Source organism: Symphalangus syndactylus, chromosome 2 (genome assembly GCF_028878055.3).
Source record: "Symphalangus syndactylus isolate Jambi chromosome 2, NHGRI_mSymSyn1-v2.1_pri, whole genome shotgun sequence".
Lineage (NCBI taxonomy): Eukaryota > Metazoa > Chordata > Mammalia > Primates > Hylobatidae > Symphalangus > Symphalangus syndactylus.
In genome coordinates, this window is record NC_072424.2 from 59,794,187 (window position 1) to 59,812,740 (window position 18,554).

Sequence of the window (18,554 nt, forward strand, 5' to 3'; positions counted from 1 at the left end):
AATTTATGGAGATACCTGAATCTCACTGGAGAGAGGTGTAAGTTGGAAACTTTGGATGAAAGAATTAGAATTCTTTTTTCTGTTACTTTTGCACTTTAATGAATTTTAAAGTGTACAGTTAAGGGAAAATATACTAATAACATTAAGGTTGAAAATTGAATATAGCCTGATAGCTGCAATCATATGCTGTTAAAATGATGAAAAAGAAAACTGACACCTCACTGCATTCAAGGCAGTTATTGCATTGCCTGAGTTGTGTAGAAACCGTTCAAATTCTCCATTTACTATGCAATTTTATTAATAATATATTTTCATTCCTTTCTCAAATTCTGATTTGTTGGTTATCATATTTCACTTCCACATCACTCAGCATGCACTATTTTTCTACCCAATATTCTTTTCTACAATTAATCCTCATGTTCAGTTTTTAAAACTTAAAAAAAATCACTTTTCATCTTTTCTTCTAGATAGGATTTGCAGCAAACTATTTCAGTAGTTAACGTTATGAAAAGCCTACGTGAATTGCCCTCAAACATCAGGTACGTACATAACAGGTGGGAGCTTATTAAAATGCAGATTTCTGTTCCTAGTCCTAAAGATCATTACATAATTGGAGCTCACGAATCTGTTATTTTAACCAGAGGCAGGTGATCTCTAGATACATGGAGAAACCATGAACTTGATATATGTGAACATAGCTGAGAGGAATTTAGGATGTGGTAGCTCTGAGAAATTTTAAAACTTTTCTAAAGGGAAAGACAAAAGGATTAATATTAATTGGACATAGGCAGTCATTGTGCTAAGTGCTTTATACATGATGTCTCAGTTAATCTTAACAACATCTGAGGGGTGGACATTATCATCACAGTTTTAGTATCATGAGTTGTAAAATAATGAAGCTGGATATTCAATTAATCTTTTAGCATTAATACCCACTGGGATTCGGCTTGTATATTATAATTCATAAGAAATTTTCATATTTAAAAAAACTGACAATATTAAAATATCAATATATAAATCTGTGAATATTTAGTGTAATGAAGGCAAGGATAAAAAACAACTTTAATTGGAAATACTTCCTAAGAGATATTATTAATTAAATCCAAAAATCTAGTAAGATGAATTAGTGAAGGGCACATTGTATCAGTCACTGGGGAGTTGGGGGAGGACAAATAAAGAACAGTAGGCTCATTTAACAATTTCCTAATTTTGCGCAAGAGTGTTTCCTACTCTCCAAAAGTAAAGGAGATAAGACATATATAAGAAGTTGAAACTGGTTAGGATTATGAAAGGGAAATTCTTAAATCACAATTACGATTCAGAGACTGGGTACTTAAAAATAAATCAGTACATTTATTTTACATTATTGGCAATTAGCACTATATTTGACATTTAGACACAATAATACATATTGTGTGAGTGTGTGTGTGTGTGTGTGTGTGTGATGGAAGACAGGACAAAGACAAAACTGTATTTAAGGAGTGGGAAAATTTTGATGTCTATATGAACCTCAAGATGCAGCTCTGCTTTTCTTATTGATCTTAACTACTTTACCCAGTGTTGCTCTATGAACCTCATCCTAGGCTCTCACACCCTGAGTGTCTGAACAATTCCTCTTGTTTGCCAACACAATCGAGCCCAGTTTCTTTGCAAATCTAAGGTCTAGCTCCCACAGATTCTCTCCATTCTTTACTCTAGCTTAGGCTTTCAGGTCTTTTCCAGAGCTCTGATCTGTGGTGACATGCTCTCCCATGAGTATATGAATAATTCTGAAATTCAGACTCTGAAAGTCTCCTTCCAGAATTAATCCAAGAAAGTGGCATCCTCCCATAGCTTGCATGTTTGGGTAGGCCACACCCATGACTATTCAACTTAAAGACCATCTCAATTATATTCTTGGCTTTACCCTCCTTTCTTAATTCAGAGTGAAAATAAAACTCATAAATAAAATAAAACTTCAAAGGGATAGCCACACTTTGAATGTAATCTGACAGTTTTAATTTTTCAGACAATTAAGGATGTGAGTGGAAAACTAGTGACTTGATTTTATTAGTTACTAAGAGTTCAGAAAATGTCAGTGTTTTAATTTCCAGAATAATTAGCAATTACATGTAAAATTTGCATCTCTGTGCTGATGTATTTTAATTGCATTGGACTATTACACATTTAACAGGGTAGAATTTATAAAACAGTATACAATGGCATATTTGCTTTTTAGTCAAATAAATATACAGGTATACTTTTTATTATTCAATTTTTTTTTCAACCTAATATATAATATATACACAGTAATATATATGGTAATACATATTGCATATATATTGTAATTATACTCTACAGTGTTATGTATAGTAATGACAGTGTGCTTTGTGGAATGCATGTGATCCAGCTTCTATTCAATTATGTATCAGTCATTCAAGAAAAATAAGAGTCATTCTGGGTATTTTAAGCAGGAAGAGTCTTAATACAGAGAATTAAAGGCTTAAAATAAGGTATAGGATTGGAAGGCTGGAGAAAGCTGCTGTTAGGGAATTCAGAAATGGAGACATCACAGCACAAGGACACCCCACCAATGAAGTTAGCAATCTGCAGCACGGAAGTGAGGAACCTCTCCAGAAGAGGTCCAGATATCTGGTAGCACAAGAAATGACTGTCCAAGATCTCACCTAGCAGCAACAGTGAAAGCAAATGTAAAATTCCATGTCCAACAGCTGTCGTCAGAGACTAATAGATTCTCCACCTTTGCTTTCTGAATCCAGCATGAACAACCCTTGGTGCTATCACCTGTGGAGAAATTGACTAGAAAGGAGGTTTCTTTTTTTGAAGTTTAGGGATTATACTTAGTGTAAGTAAACCACATCTGAAACAATAAAACAATGATAAGTAATCATTCACATTTTGGGTGAAAAGTTTTAGTAATGACCAATTCTCAAATTCTCAAAAAAAATTCATTTTTCATTTTTTTTGTAGCTCTAATTGCTAGATTTACCTGAGTTTGGATGAAAGTGAACTTTCCTTTAACTTGCATTTTTTCTTTTTGTCTGCTCTCTGGCGTGGAACATGCATCATAAGGCTTCCTTATTCACAGGAGGAGGCTAAATATTCTGAGTCCTTTACAATTTTCTCACATCAAGTGGATTTAAACTGCAATGTATCTCAATATTTTGAGTTCCCACTGCGGAATGTACCTTTGTTTTTATTAACTTATTTACTTTTTGAGATACTCTATAAAAATCCTAGAAGAAAACTTAGGAAATACCATTCTTGATGTTGATCTTGGGAAAGACTTTATGACTAAGTCATCAAAAGCAATTGCAACAACAACAACAAAAATAACAAGTGGGACCTAGTTAAACTAAAGAGCTTCTGCACAGCAAAGAAAACTGTCAAAAGAGCAAATAGACAACCTACAGTATGGGAAAAAACATTTGCAAAGCATGCATCTGACAAAGATATAATATCTAGAAACTATAAGGAATTTAAATAATTCAACAAGCAGAAAATCAAACAACCCCATAAAAAATAGAAAAAAAAACAATGAACAGACACTTTTCAAAAGAAGACTTCTCAAAAGCAAACAAACATGAAAACATGCTCCACATCATGAATCATCAGAGAAATGCAGATCAAAACTGCAATGAGATACCATCTCACACCAGTCAGAATGGTGATTGTTAAAAAGTCAAAAAGCAACAGGTGCTGGTGAGGCTGCAGAGGAAAGGGAACACTTATACACTGTTGATGGAGATGTAAATTAGTTCAGCTTCTGTGGAAAGCACTTTGGAGATTTGTCAAAGAACTTCAAACAGACCTATCATTCAACACACCATTCTCATTACTGAGTATATATCCAAAAGAACACAAATCTTTCTACCAAAAAGACATGGGCATTCACATGTTCATCACAGCACTATTCACAATTGCCAAACCATGGAATCAGCCTAGGTATTCATCAGTGATGGATAGGATAAAGAAAATGTATTAAATATATACCGTGGAATATTATGCAGCCATAAAAGAGAATAAAATCATGTCTTTGCACAACATGGATGCAGCTGGAGGCCATTATCCTAAGCAAATTAATGCAGGAACTGAAAACCAAATACTGCATGTTCTCACTTATCAGTGGGAGCTAAACGTTGGGTACTCATGAACATAAAGATGACAAAATTAGACCCTGAGACTTACTAGAGCAGGGATGAGACATCAAGGGTGGAAAAACTAACAGCTGGGTACTATGCTCAATACCTAGGTGACTGGATCATTCATACTGCAAACCCCAGCATCATGCAGTAAGCCCAGTTAACAAACCTGCATATGTACACCCTGAATCTAAAATAGAAGTTGAAAAAAAAAATAAAAGTTACATTACATAAAAACACTACAACCCAAGTTTTATTACTCTAATAGCTACAACTATTTCTTTTACCATTATTCCTTTATTTAAGCATACTCTATTGTTGAGTACTTCAGCTGTTTCTAATTTTTGTACTATTTTAAATAATGTTAAAGAATTTGACGTGACACATTTTTAAATCAGGTTTGTTTCTTCAAGATTAACACTAAAAGTGAAATTACTAGGTTAGAAGCAGTAAACTTTTCTTAGAATTAAAAAATTATAAAAAAAGCCAGATGCGGTGGTTCACGCCTATAATCCCAACACTTTGGGAGCCGGGGCAGGTGGATCATCTGAGTTCAGGAGTTTGAGGCCAGCCTGGCCAACATGACGAAACCCAGTCCTTACTAAAAATACAAAATATTAGCCAAGCGTGGTGGGATGCACCTGTAATCCCAGCTACTCTGGAGGCTGAGGCAAGAGAATCGCTTGAATCTGGGAGACAGAGGTTGCAGTGAGTCGAGATCGTGCCACTGCATTCCAGCCTGGGCAACAAGAGTGAAACTCTGTCTCAAACAAACAAACAAGCAAATATTATAATAAAAATAAAATGACAAGACAATTCTTTCTTGAACAGTTATGAAATGTGTAGCTATCTTATGTGCATTATTTGTTTAAACTCTCAGTAGATTATCAGGGTGGATAATATTGTTCCCCTTTTTAAATAGATAAACAAACAGAGGCTCAGATTGGTTAAATGACTTTCCCAAACTCATGCAACTAATTTGTGTCAGAGTCCCAGATATGAACATTACTCTATCTGAAACAAAATCTTTTTCTCTTTTTCTTAAAAAATGCAAGAGGGAAGGGAGTATCTCCTATTTGACTTTTATCATATCTGTTTATTATAATCACAAAAGAGTAAATTTTACCCAAATTAACGTAGCTCCTTCTTCCTGGAAATTTTGCGCCTAAGCCCTGGCATATCAAAACAGTAAAAAAGGAGTTGCTATTTTTTAAAACTACAGTTGCCAAGAGAAATATTTCTAGCTTTTCTGCTAAGTTACTGAATGATTTTAGAGACAGCAGAATATTCATGGTGAAAAATCATGCTTTACAAACTTAATAGGAGAAAACCAATAGAAAAAAGAAATTAAACACTGATTTTCTGAATTAAGCACGTTTCACTATTGTTGTTTTTGTTTATTTTTTGAGATGGAGTCTCACTCTGTCACCCAGGCTGGAGTTCAATGGCTTGATCTTGGCTCACTGCAACCACAGCCTCCCAGGTTCAAGCTATTCTCTGCCTCAGCCTTCTGAGTAGCTGGGACTACAGGCTGGCATCACTACGCCCAGGTAATTTTTATATTTTTAGTAGAGACAGGGTTTCACCATGTTGGCCAAGCTGGTCTGGAACTCCTGACCTCAGGTGATCAACCCACCTTGGCCTCCAAAAGTGATGGGATTACAGGCACGAGCCACTGCACTCAGCCTACAGCACTGTACTTTTTGAGTCATTTTTTTTCCTCTAAAATCCCAAAAGGCCAGCTAAGGTTTTGTAAAGTTATGTAACTTTCCAACTGGCTAATAAGTCAGCGATGAGGTCAGTATTCAAACCTATCATTCCAATTTCAAAGGTGACGCTCTTTGATTCTTGGTTAGCATGTATGCAATACTGTAATTCAAAGTTTATGATTAGCAGTGATTGAATAAAGTTGATAAACTGATGTTTATTTATTAAGTGCTTACTGTATGCCAGAACATGTTTAGTGTTTTATCTGGATTAGCATAATCCTCACAACCCCACAATAGTCTTTTGATATAAGTTTTCTTATTATCCCATTTTACAGATTTGGGGTCTCAGGTTGCAGGGAGATAAATAAAGATGTAGCAAGCAGAAGAATCCTTGTTCAATTCCAAATTTAACTCCAATTTGATGTTCTTCTTTTTTTTTTTTTTTTTTTTTTTTGAGACAGACGGAGTCTCGCTCTCTTGCCCAGGCAAGATAGTGCAGTGGCGCTATCTTGGCTCACTGCAAGCTCCACCTCCTGGGTTCACACCATTCTCCTGCCTCAGACTCCCAAGTAGCTGGGACTAGAGGCGCCCGCCACCACACCCAGCTAATTTTTTGTATTTTTAGTGGAGATGGGGTTTCACCGTGTTAGCCAAGATGGTCTTGATTTCCCGACCTCGTGATCTGCCCACCTTGGCCTCCCAAAGTGCTGGGATTACAGGCCTGAGCCACCGCGCCCAGCCTGATGTTCTTGAATTAAGTTATAGTGCATTATACATTTCCCTAGAGTAGGGTTTAAATAAACAATGCGATTAGATGCCAATGAAATATTGGGATTTTAATGCAGATATTTAAATAATCACCATAAAAAACAAGTAGAGATTTGGGGTCATATTTATTATATTGTAAATTTTTTTAAAAAATAGAACTGAAGTGTATAATATAGTTGATTGCAAATATATAAAGAATTAACATCCTTGTCAAGTCAAACATCCTTGTTGATTTTTTATATCGGTACTAGAAGATAACAAAAAATAAAAATAAGTTATTGGATAAGATGGTGGTATTATGGATTAATCTTGTCCCTAACTTTATCTATTTTGTGATTACACTGTATTTTTTACTTTTTAAGATAAGGACTTATTTTGAAAATATACATGAAGTTTACATAAGTAAACAACACATGTCAATAAAATTATTTTTATTGCAAAGAAAAATAAATTTATGTGGGAGTATGAAAGCTTAAAATAATCTTGTAATTTACACTAACCCCTTTGTCTCTAATTTATATTCATGGGTTTTAAAGCCTTTGCATAAACTTAATTTTATATTATTTTCTGTTTTTAATCTGTCTTATATACAAATTGGTGGTGTATATAAGAAGAAAATGAAGCACTTTAAATCCACTCAACTATGATTATTTTCATTAGAATAAACTTTTTCTACTGCAAAATCTGTATGTAACATTTGGAGGCTGAGTTTCTGAAACTGGTAAATACTCAGTGTTTTTGTTACTCCAATCACTATGAGAACTTGTTTTACTATGACTTCAGTAAGAAATTTATGGATAGATTTAGGCTTTCAGTCATTGCATATTGGAAAATTTTGACCAACTTTCCTACTAGAAAAAATGAAGAAAGATGAATATTTACCTGAAGGCATGGAAAGTCAATAAGGCAATGAAGAATGAGGTTAAGATTTGGAAGAAGAGAGTTATACCTAATATTTAGAGCTGATTTTGCTCTAAGTGTTTCTGTAGATTGCAGATGAGGTGACTGAGTGGCTGAGAAACTGAAAGGGGCCTTTGAAAATCTTGTGAAGCTAAAGGGACAAAAAGTCAAGTTTAGTTCATTCTCAGAGAAGGCCTATTAAGTTTCCTGTTTTTGGTTGACATTCTGAAGAGTTGCATTCGGGAAGCATGGGAATGCAATCAAAATAAATCAGCCTTGTATAGATTGAAATCCAGTTTTGAATCATTTCAAGTCCTCATGTTGGATAAAGATACTCCCAGAATTCTGTATCCCTATAAGGTTGCAGAGACAAATGTAAATATTCTCCTGAGGACTATATCATCATCTGAAGCCACATTATTTTTACAATTTTGGATTTACAATGCTGCTTATTCAAAAATAACAGGCACACAAATAGTTAAGAGAACAAGAATGAAAATAAAGAAAAAGCAATAGACAATATAAACATACCAATGGAGAAATGTATTAGGAAGGAACTTATCAGACACATATGTGTTTATGCATTTATTTTAAAATTTATTAGTATTATTTTCTTCTTAGAGACAGGGTCTCACTCTGAACCAAGTTTGGAATGCAGTGCAATGCTCAGTAGTGTATCATAGCTCATTACAGCCTTGACTACATGGGCTCAAGTGATCCTTCTGCCTCAGCCTCCTGAGTAGCTGGAACTATGGGCAGCCATCACCACACCTGGCTATTTTTTGTTTTAATTTTGTTTTTGTAGAGACAGGTTCTTGTTTTGTTGCCCCGAGTTGTGCCTCTCTATCCCTCTCTTTCTCTCTAGATAGATAGAAAGATAGATAGATAGGCAGATAGACAAAGAAAATGGAAGTTTTATAACTGAAACAAAAATACAATATTTAAAGTTGAGAAATCAGTGGCTAGGTTTAGAGGTAGTTTGGAGCAGGGGCAGAGCAAGATGGCTTAGAAGAAGCCTCCACCAATGACCCCTTCTGCAGGAACACCAAATTTTAACAACAAACTACACAGACAAAAAATATCATCATAAGAACCAAAAACTAGGTGAATAATAACAGTACCTGGTTCTGGTTTTAACTTTATATTGCAAAAAAGGCACTGAGGAAGGTGGCAAAGACAGTCATGAATTGCTGATGCCACCCCTCCTCCATCCCCTGGCAGTGGCCATGTGGCATGGAGACAGAATCTGTGTACTTGAGAGAGGGAGAGCACAGCAACTGAGAGACTTAGCATTAAACTCAGTGCTGCCCTGTCACAGCGAAGAGCAAAGCCATTCTGGGCTCCCCTGGTTCCTGCCCATGGAGGAGCATGTGGACAAGCCCTAGCCAGAGGGAAATTGCCCATCAAAGTGATTGAAATTTGGTGTCCACAAGCCTCACCACCACAAGCTAAAGCGCTCTGAGGTTCTAAGTAAACTTGAAAGGGAGTCTAGGACACAAAGACTGCAATTATTAGGCAAATCTGAGTATTGGGCTGGATTTAGAGCCAGTGGACTAGGGCAGCATGTGACCAATGGAGACACAAGCTAGGTCAGCTAAGGGAGTGCTTGCACCACCTCTCCTGCAACCCCAGGCAGCGCAGCTCAGAGAAAAATAGTGACTCCTTCCTTCTGCTTGAAGACAGGATAGAAACGAATAAAAAGAACTTTGTCTTGCATCTTGGATACCAGCTCAGTCACAATAGAATAGGGCACCGGGCAGAGTCAAGGCCCGCATTGCAGACCCTATCTCCCAGACAGCATTTCTAGACACACCGTGGACCAGAATGTAACCAGCTGCATTGAAGAGAAGGACCCAGTCCTGGCAGAACTGTTTACCTGCTGACTGAAGAGCCTTGGGCCCTGAATAACCAACAGCAATACCCACATAGCATGCTGTGGCCTTGGGTGAGACTCTGAAATGTGCTGGCTTCAGGTGAGACCTAGCACATTCCCAGCTCTGGTGGCTATTGTGAAAAACTCCTGCTTCAGAAAAGCAGAGGAAGCAAGAGAAAAGAAACAAATATACAATGGAGCTTCAATACATCCAGCAGCTGACTTTCCATTATAGGGCAGGAGAGAGTGGCATTGGAGAAAACAAAACAAAACAAACAACAAAAAACCCAACTTTATCCTAGAATAGTATATTTGGCAAAAATTACCTTCAAACATAATGGAGAAATAAATACTTTCCCAGACAAATAAACAATGAGGGAATTCATCAACACCAGGCCTGTCTTACATGAAATGCTAAAGGGAGTTCTATCTGAAAGAAAATATGTGAATGAGCAATAAAATATCATCTGAAGGGCAAAACTCACTGGTCATAGTAAGTACATAGAAAAACACAGTATTTTATAATACTTTAACTATGGTGTATAAACTACTCTTATGTTAAGTCAAAAGACTAAATGATGAACAAATCCAAAATAATAACTACAACTTTTCATGACATATACAGTACAATAGCATAAGTAGAAACTACAGAAATATAAAAGGTGGGGTTGCAAAGTTAAAGAATAGAGTTTTTATTAGTTTTCTTTTTGTATGTTTGTTAATGCAATTAGTGTTAAGTTGTCATCATTTAAAATAATGGTTTATAAGATAGTATTTGCAAGCCTAATGGTACCTCAATTCCAGAAACATACAATGAATACAGAAAAAATTAAAAGCAAGACGTTAAGTCATATCAACAGAAAAAAAATCACCTTCACTAAAAGGCAAACAGGAAAGAGGAAAGAAGGTAGAAAAGATCACAAAACAACCAGAAAACAAATAACAAAATGGCAGAAGTATGTCTTTATTTATCAATAATAACATTGAATATAGATGGACTAAACTCTCCAATCAAAAGACATAGAGTGGCTGAATGGATTAAAAAAAAAAGGCCCCAAATCTGTTGGCTGTAAGAAACACACTTCATCTATAAAGATGTACACAAACTGGAAATAAATGGATGGAAGAAGACATTCCATGCCAATGGAAATAAAAACGGAGTAGGTACTTTTATATCCAAAAAAATAAATTTCAAGACAAAAACTATAAGAAGAGACAAAGAAGGTCATTGTATAATAATAACGGGGTCAATTCAGCAAGAGGATATAACAATTGCAAATATATATGTACCCAATGCTGGAGCAACCAGCTATACAAAGAAAATATTATTAGAGCTACAGAGAGAGGTAGACATCAACACAATAATAGCTGGAGACTTCAACACCCAACTCTTAGCATTGAACAGATCTTCCAGACAGAAACCTCCCAAAAAACATCAGACTGAATCTGCACTACAGACCAAATGTACAGAACAGATATTTACAGAACATTTCATGCAAAGGCTGCAGAATACACAATCTTTTTCTCAGTCCATGATCATTTCCAAGTATGGAACATACGTTAGGTCACACGATAAGTCTTAAAACATTCAAAAATTTTAAATAATATGAAGCAACTTCTCCGACCACAATGAAATAAAACTAAAAATCACTAACAAGAGAATATTCAGAAACTATACAAACATGCAAAAATTAAACAACAGGATCCTGTTTGACCAATGGGTCAATGAAGAAACTAAGGAAAAAAGAAATTGAAAAATTTCTTGAAACAAATAATAATGTAAACATGATATACCTAAACCTTCAGGATACAGCGAAAGCAGAACAGGGACATTTTTAGCTATAAGAACCTACATTGAAATGGAAAAAATCTTCAAATAAACAACCAGATAAGTCATTTTAAAGAACTAGGAAACCAAGAGTTAACCAAACCCAAAATTAGTAGAAGAGAAATGATAATAATCAGAGCAGTGATAAATTAAATTGAAATAAAGAAAACAATACAAAAGTTCAATGATTTAATAAAAAGTTGTATTTTTGAAAAGGTAGAAAAAGAAAGACAAGCCTTTAGCCAGATTAACTATGGCAAAAAGAGAGAAGACCCAAATAAATAAAATTGGAGATTAAAAAAAGATTACAACTGATACCATAGAAATTCAGAGGATCATTAGTGGCCATAAGAAGTAACTATACACCAATAAATTGGAAAATCTAGAGGAAATAGATAAATTCCTAGACACGTACAATATACCAAGATTGAATCAGGAAGAAATCCCAAACCTGAATAGACCAAAAACAAGTAGCAAAATCAAAGGCGTAATAAAAAGGTTCCCAGTAATGAAAAGCCTGTGACCTGAGGGTTTCGCTATTGAATTCTACCAAACATTAAAAAAAATGATGCCAATGCTACTCAAACTATTTTGAAAAACTGAGGAGGAAATACTTCTAAACTCATTCTACGAGGCCAGTACCAACATCAAACAAATACATGAAATAAAGGAAATTACAGGCCAATATCACTGGTAAATATAGACGCAAAAATCCTCAACAAAATGCTAGCAAACCAAATTCAACAATGAATTTAGAAGGTCATTCATCATGACCAAGGAGGAATTATTCCAGAGATGTAAAGAGGGTTCAACCTATGTAAATTAATCAATGTGATATGATATCAGTAGAATAAAGGAGAATAACCAGTGATCATTTCAACTGCTGCTGAAAGAGCGTTTGATAAAATTCAGCATCCCTTTATGATAAAAACTCAGAAACTGGGTGAAGAAGGAGTATACCTCAATATAATAAAAACCATATACAATAGACCCACAGCTGATATCACACTGAATGAGGAAAACCTGAAAGCTGTTCCTCTAAAATATGGAACACTACAAGCATGCCCACATTGACCATTGTTATTGAACATAATGTCAGAAGTCTTAGCTACAGCAAACAAGATAAAGAAATAAAGGGCATGATAGTTGTAAAGAAAGAAGCTAAATTATTCTTGTTTGCAGACGATATGCTCTTATATTGGGAAGAATCTAAAGACTCTACTAAAATACTATTAGAACTGATAAACAAGCCAGGTGCAGTGGCTCACGCCTGTAATCCTTGCACTTTGGGAGGCCGAGATGGGCGGATCACCTAAGGTCAGGGGTTCGAGACCAGCCTGGCCAACATGGCAAAACCCCATCTATGCTAAAAATACAAAACTTAACTGAGCATGGTGGTGCATGCCTGTGATCCCAGCTACTCAGGAGGCTGAGGCAGGAGAATCACTTGAACCCAGGAGGCAGAGTTTTCAGTAAGATGAGATTGCATCACTGCACTCCACCCTGGGCAACAGAGCAAGACGCCATCTCAAAAAAAAAAAAAGAAACAAACAAAAAAACGAAAAACCTGTTTAACAAATTCAGTAAAGTTGCAGGATACAAAATCAACAAACAAAAATCAGTGGCATTTCTTTATGCCAATAGTGAACAATCTGAAAAAGAAATTAAGAAAGTTCCTCAATTTATAATAGTTGCAAATAAATTTAATTACCTAGGAATTAATTTAACCAAAGAAATGAACAATCTCTACAATGAAAACAATAAAATACTAATGAAAGAAATTGAAGAAGACACAAAATATGGAAAGATATTCCATGTTCATGGATTGGAAGAATAAATACTGTTAAAATGTCCATACTACCCAAAGCAGTCTACAGATTCAATGCAATTCCTGTCAAAATACCAATTACGTCTTTCACAGAAACAGAAAAAAAAAATCTAAAATTTATTTGGAACACAAAAGACCCAGAATAGCCAACACCTTCTGAGCAAAAAGAACAAAACTGGAGGAATCACATTACCTGACTTCAAATTATACTACAGAGCTATAGTAACCAAAATGGAATTGTACTAGCATAAAAACAGACACATATACCAATGAAACCAAAGAAAGAACCCAGAAGCAAATTCACACACCTACAGTGAATTGCTTTTCAACAAAGGTGTCAAGAACATACACTGGAGAAAAGACAATCTGTCCCATAAATGGTGGTGGGAAAATGGAATATTCATATTCAGAAGAATAAAATCAGACCCCTATATCTCATAATATACATAAATCAATCAAATTGGATTAAATACTTACATCTAAGGCCTCAAAATATAAATATACTACAATAAAACACCAGGTAAACTCTCCAGGAAATTGGAGTGGGCAAAGATTTCTTAAGTAATAACCCATAAGCACAGTCAACCAAAGCAAAAATGGACAAATGGGATCACATCAAGTTAAAAAGCTGCATGGCAAAGGAAATAATCAACAAAGTGAAGAGACTACCAACAGAATGGAAGAAAATATTTGCAAACTCCCCATGTAACAAGGGATTAATAACCAGAATATATAAGAATCTCTAACAACTCAATAGCAAAAACAAATCTAAGAATCCAATTTACAAATGGACTAAAGATCTGAATAAACATTTCTCAAAGGAAGACATACAAATGGGAAACAGGCATATAAAAAGGTGCTCAACATCACTGATCATCAGAGAAATGCAAATTGAAATGACAATGAGATATCATCTCACCCCAGTGAAAATGGCTTATATCCAAAAGACACAACAAACGATGGAGAAGATATGGAGGAAAGACAACCCCAGTACACTCTTAGTGGGAATGTAAATTAGTACAACTACTATGGAGAACAATTTGGAGTTTCCTCAAAAAATGAAAAGTAGAGCTACCATATGATCCATCAATATCACTGCTAGGTATATACCTTCAAAGCTAGGAAATAAGTATATGGAAAAGATATATATGTTCTCACATTTATTGCAGCACTGTTCACAATAGCCAAGATTTGGAAGCAACCTAAGTGTCTGTCAACAGACAAATAACTAAAGAAAATGTGGTACATAAACACAATGGAGTTGTATTCAGTCATAAAAAAGAATGAGATCCTGTTACCTGCAACAACATGGATGAAACTGGAGGTAATTATGTTAAGTGAACACAAAAAGCACAGAAAGGGAGATTTCACATGTTCTTACTTATTTGTGGGAGCTAAAAATTAAAATAAATGAACTCGTGGAGATAGAGAGTAGAAAGGGTTATCAGAATCTGGGAAGTGTAGGGGGAGTAGAGGGGAAGCAGGCGTGGTTAATGGGCACATAAATTAATTCAAAAGAGTGAATAAAATCTAGTATTTGATGGCACAACATGGTGACTATAGTGAATAATAATTTAATGGTACATTTAAAAATAACTAAAAGATTATAATTGAATTGTTTGTTACACAAAGAATAAATGCTCGAGGGCATGAATATCCCATTTACCATAGTGCAATTATTATGCATTGCAGGCCTGAATCAAAATATCTTATGTACTTCATATATATATATATATAGTTCTTATATACGTATGTATCTTATGTACTTTTTATATATATACACACCATATATACACACATATACACACATACATATGTGCGTGTATATATATGTATAGTAGTAGGTATACATATATATGTATACATCATAGTAGATATGTACACATACCATATATATACACAAATATACACACACATACACATATACACAATAAAAACAGATTGGGCACAGTTGAAGAGAGAATTAATTACCTGAGATATGACTTTATGACAGAATCAAGAGTGGCTAGAAGAGAAAGGAATGGTATCTCCAACGTGCCAAGATAGAATAACTACCAGTGAGATTCCTAAACCCGAGAGATTTATTTTTAAGATTAAAGATTAAGACAATCTTGAAGCCACAATAACAAAAACATCCTGAATTTATTACTAGAGATAAATTAAAAGAAATAATAAAGACTTGCTTTCTGTTGATAAGAAGCAAATCCCAACTGGAATGCCAATCATGCAGAAGGGAATAGAAAAACAGTGAAATTTTAATTATTTGAAATGAATATAAATAAATAGTTACTCTATAAAAGAGCAATAACAATCATTCCTAGGATTTAAAGTATTTGTAGAATAAAAACTATGACAATAATTCAAGAGGTGGGTCAAAGGATTTAAGTTATTTTAGCTCCTTGCATTGTACTACAATAGGTAAATATGCCAATTAAGCTCATCCCCATTTCAGAACACCTTATCCCTGTTCCTTCTTTATTTCTCTGCATAGCCCTATCAGTAACTGGTTATGTATATGTGTTGGTTACTCATATTTACTGTCTCTTTCTATTTCATTCTGATATAGTTTGGCTGTGTCCCTACCCAAATCTCACCTTAAATTGTAATAATCCCTACGTGTCATGGGTGGGACCTGGTGGGAGGTAAATGAATTATGGGGGAAGGTTTTTCCTGTGCCGTTCTCGTGATACTGAATAAGTTTCACAAGATCTGATGGTTTTGTAAATGGGAGTTCCCCTGCCTAAGCTCTCTTGCCTGCTGCTATGTAAGAAGTGACTTTGCTCCTCCTTTGCCTTCTGCCATGATTGTGAGGCCTCCCCAGCCATGTGGAACTGTGAGTCAATTAAACCTCTTTTCCAGCTAGGTGTAGTGGTTCATGCCTGTAATCCTGGCACTTTGGGAGGCAGAGGCGGGTGGATCACTGAAGGTCAGGAGTTCAAGACAAGCCTGGCCAACATGGCAAAACCTTGTCTCTACTAAAAATACAAAAATTAGCCAGATGTGGTGGCGGGAGCTTGTAATCCTAGCTACTCGGGAGGCTGAAGCAGGAGAATTGCATGAGTCTGGGAGGCAGAAGTTGCAGTGAGCCAAGATTGCACCACTGCACTCCAGCCTGGGCAACAAGAGTGAAATTCCATCTCAAAAAAACAAAAACAAAAACAACCTCTTTTCCTTATAAATTACCCAGTCTCGGGTATGTCTTTATTAGCAGCATGATATTAGCATATATTAGCAGCAACAGACTAATACACATTCATTGTATTAATAACACCTCGCATCAGCAGGTAGGAAAACATATGCCCCAAAACATTTGTTGAAATCAGTTAATAATAAATATGGTGGTAAAATATTTGCAAATGTACTTCTTGATATAATGTAGTAATATATAAATAATTGCTTATATGTAGTAAATACTATTAAAAATAATAAATCTTAAAGGGGTCATTTGTAAAAGATATGTCTGTTTCACTCTGTCTTTTAGCTTTGACCTATCAAAATCAGCTGGGTTGGTGGTATGATATACTGACATAATCCAAGTCAACATGGCATTTTAATAATTGTCAAAGTGTAAAAATTGAAGTTTAAAATGGATCATAATATCATGAGAAAGATGATTAATGGTTACCTTTATAAATGTTAATGTATTTTATTCTGTGGAATATCAGAGTTATTCATGTCATTTTCCATACATATGCAAATTAATTTAACTGTGGAAGTAGTAGGTTATCATCTTGTCTCTCTATATAAAAATATTTGTAGTTTAAGATAATGACACAGATTTTTTGAATTATTTAAAATGTTTCTCTCTATGCCTACATAGAAATGTGACAAAAAGGTTTATTGAATTACGATGTTTGGTTATGTTAAGTTCTCCATGCCAACCATATATTTTTCAATTAACAAATCAATGTCAGTGGGAATACATTATGTTAGATGAGAGAGTAAATAAATAGCATTTCCAAGTAAATCATCTGGAAGAAGTGAAAAACTTAAAAATATAAGCTGTTTAATAAAATGCCATGCATCAGTCAGAGTCCTGGCAGGAGGGGAAAAAACACATTTAAATGAGTTAAAGTGAGTTTCACAAAAGTGCTATTTATAAAGTGGTAGACAGGATATAGGGCACAGAGAAGGGATGGTATTATATTCCAGAGCTTAGCGACTACAGGGAGCTGCTTCCATTTCTAGGCCTGAGTAAAGAATAGAGCAGTTGTTAGAATTGGAGAGAAGTAGAGCTGGGGCTCTGGTTCTAGGGGAGAGATGCCCAACAGAAGATGAGGCGTCCTATAAAGGAATACGGCCCAGCAGGCAGTGAGCTGAGGGAAATTAAGCGTCCTCCCTCATTTTCCTTTTGCCTTCAGAGCTCCGCCTTTTATCTCTCATTGCCCAAATACAACCCCAAAGACCGATGGCAAAGGAATATGGGAAATTCAGTTCATCAAATTTAGTCTTCTGGGAGACCAAGCAGAATGGAGAAGGGCAATTACTACATTTGCAGGGGCAAAGGCACAATATTAAGCACATACTCTTAATAACTAAATAGACAAAAGTGAAATAAAACATGAAGTTACAAATATTGCCTGGTATTTTTGACTGGTGCTACATGGCTTCCAGGTTATTCTGATGATTATGTAAGTCATAACGTTTAAAGTGGATAAATAAATCTATCACACAATGAAAACCATTTCAGAAAAAACACATTTTAAAAGCCTGAAGTCAAAGTGTATTTTTCATAACTATATTAAAAATCGTGTAAATAAACCCTAGTAATGCAACCACTCATAATGTAAGTTGAGGTTTGGGGACAGTAAATGGACGCTAAAGCAATGAACAGAATACATTAAATGAAAATTGAATCATTTTCAGTAATACATTATTTTTTTCCTTTTTAAAATATTTTATTTTCTTTATTTTTTTATTATACTTTAAGTTTTAGGGTACATTTGCACAACGTGCAGGTTTGTTACATATGTATACGTGTCCCATGTTGGTATATCTCATAATGCTATCCCTTCCCCCTCCCCCCACCCCACAACAGTCCACAGAGTGTGATGTTCCCCTTCCTGTGTCCGTGTGTTCTCATTTTTCATTTCCCACCTATGAGTGAGAACATGCAGTGTTTGGTTTTTTGTCCTTGCAATAGTTTGCTGAGAATGGTTTCCAGCTTCATCCATGTCCCTATGAAGGACATGAACTCATCATTTTTTATGGCTGCATAGTATTCCATGGTGTATATGTGCCACATTTTCTTAATCCAGTCTATCATTGTTGGACATTTGGGTTGGTTCCAAGTCTTTGCTATTGTGAATAGTGCCACAATAAACATACATGTGCATGTGTCCTTATAGCAGCATGATTTATAATCCTTTGGGTATACACCCAGTAATGGGATGGCTGGGTCAAATGGTAATTCTAGTTCTAGATCCCTGAGGAATCGCCACATTGACTTCCACAATGGTTGAACTGGTTTACAGTCCCACCAACAGTGTAAAGGTGTTCCTATTTC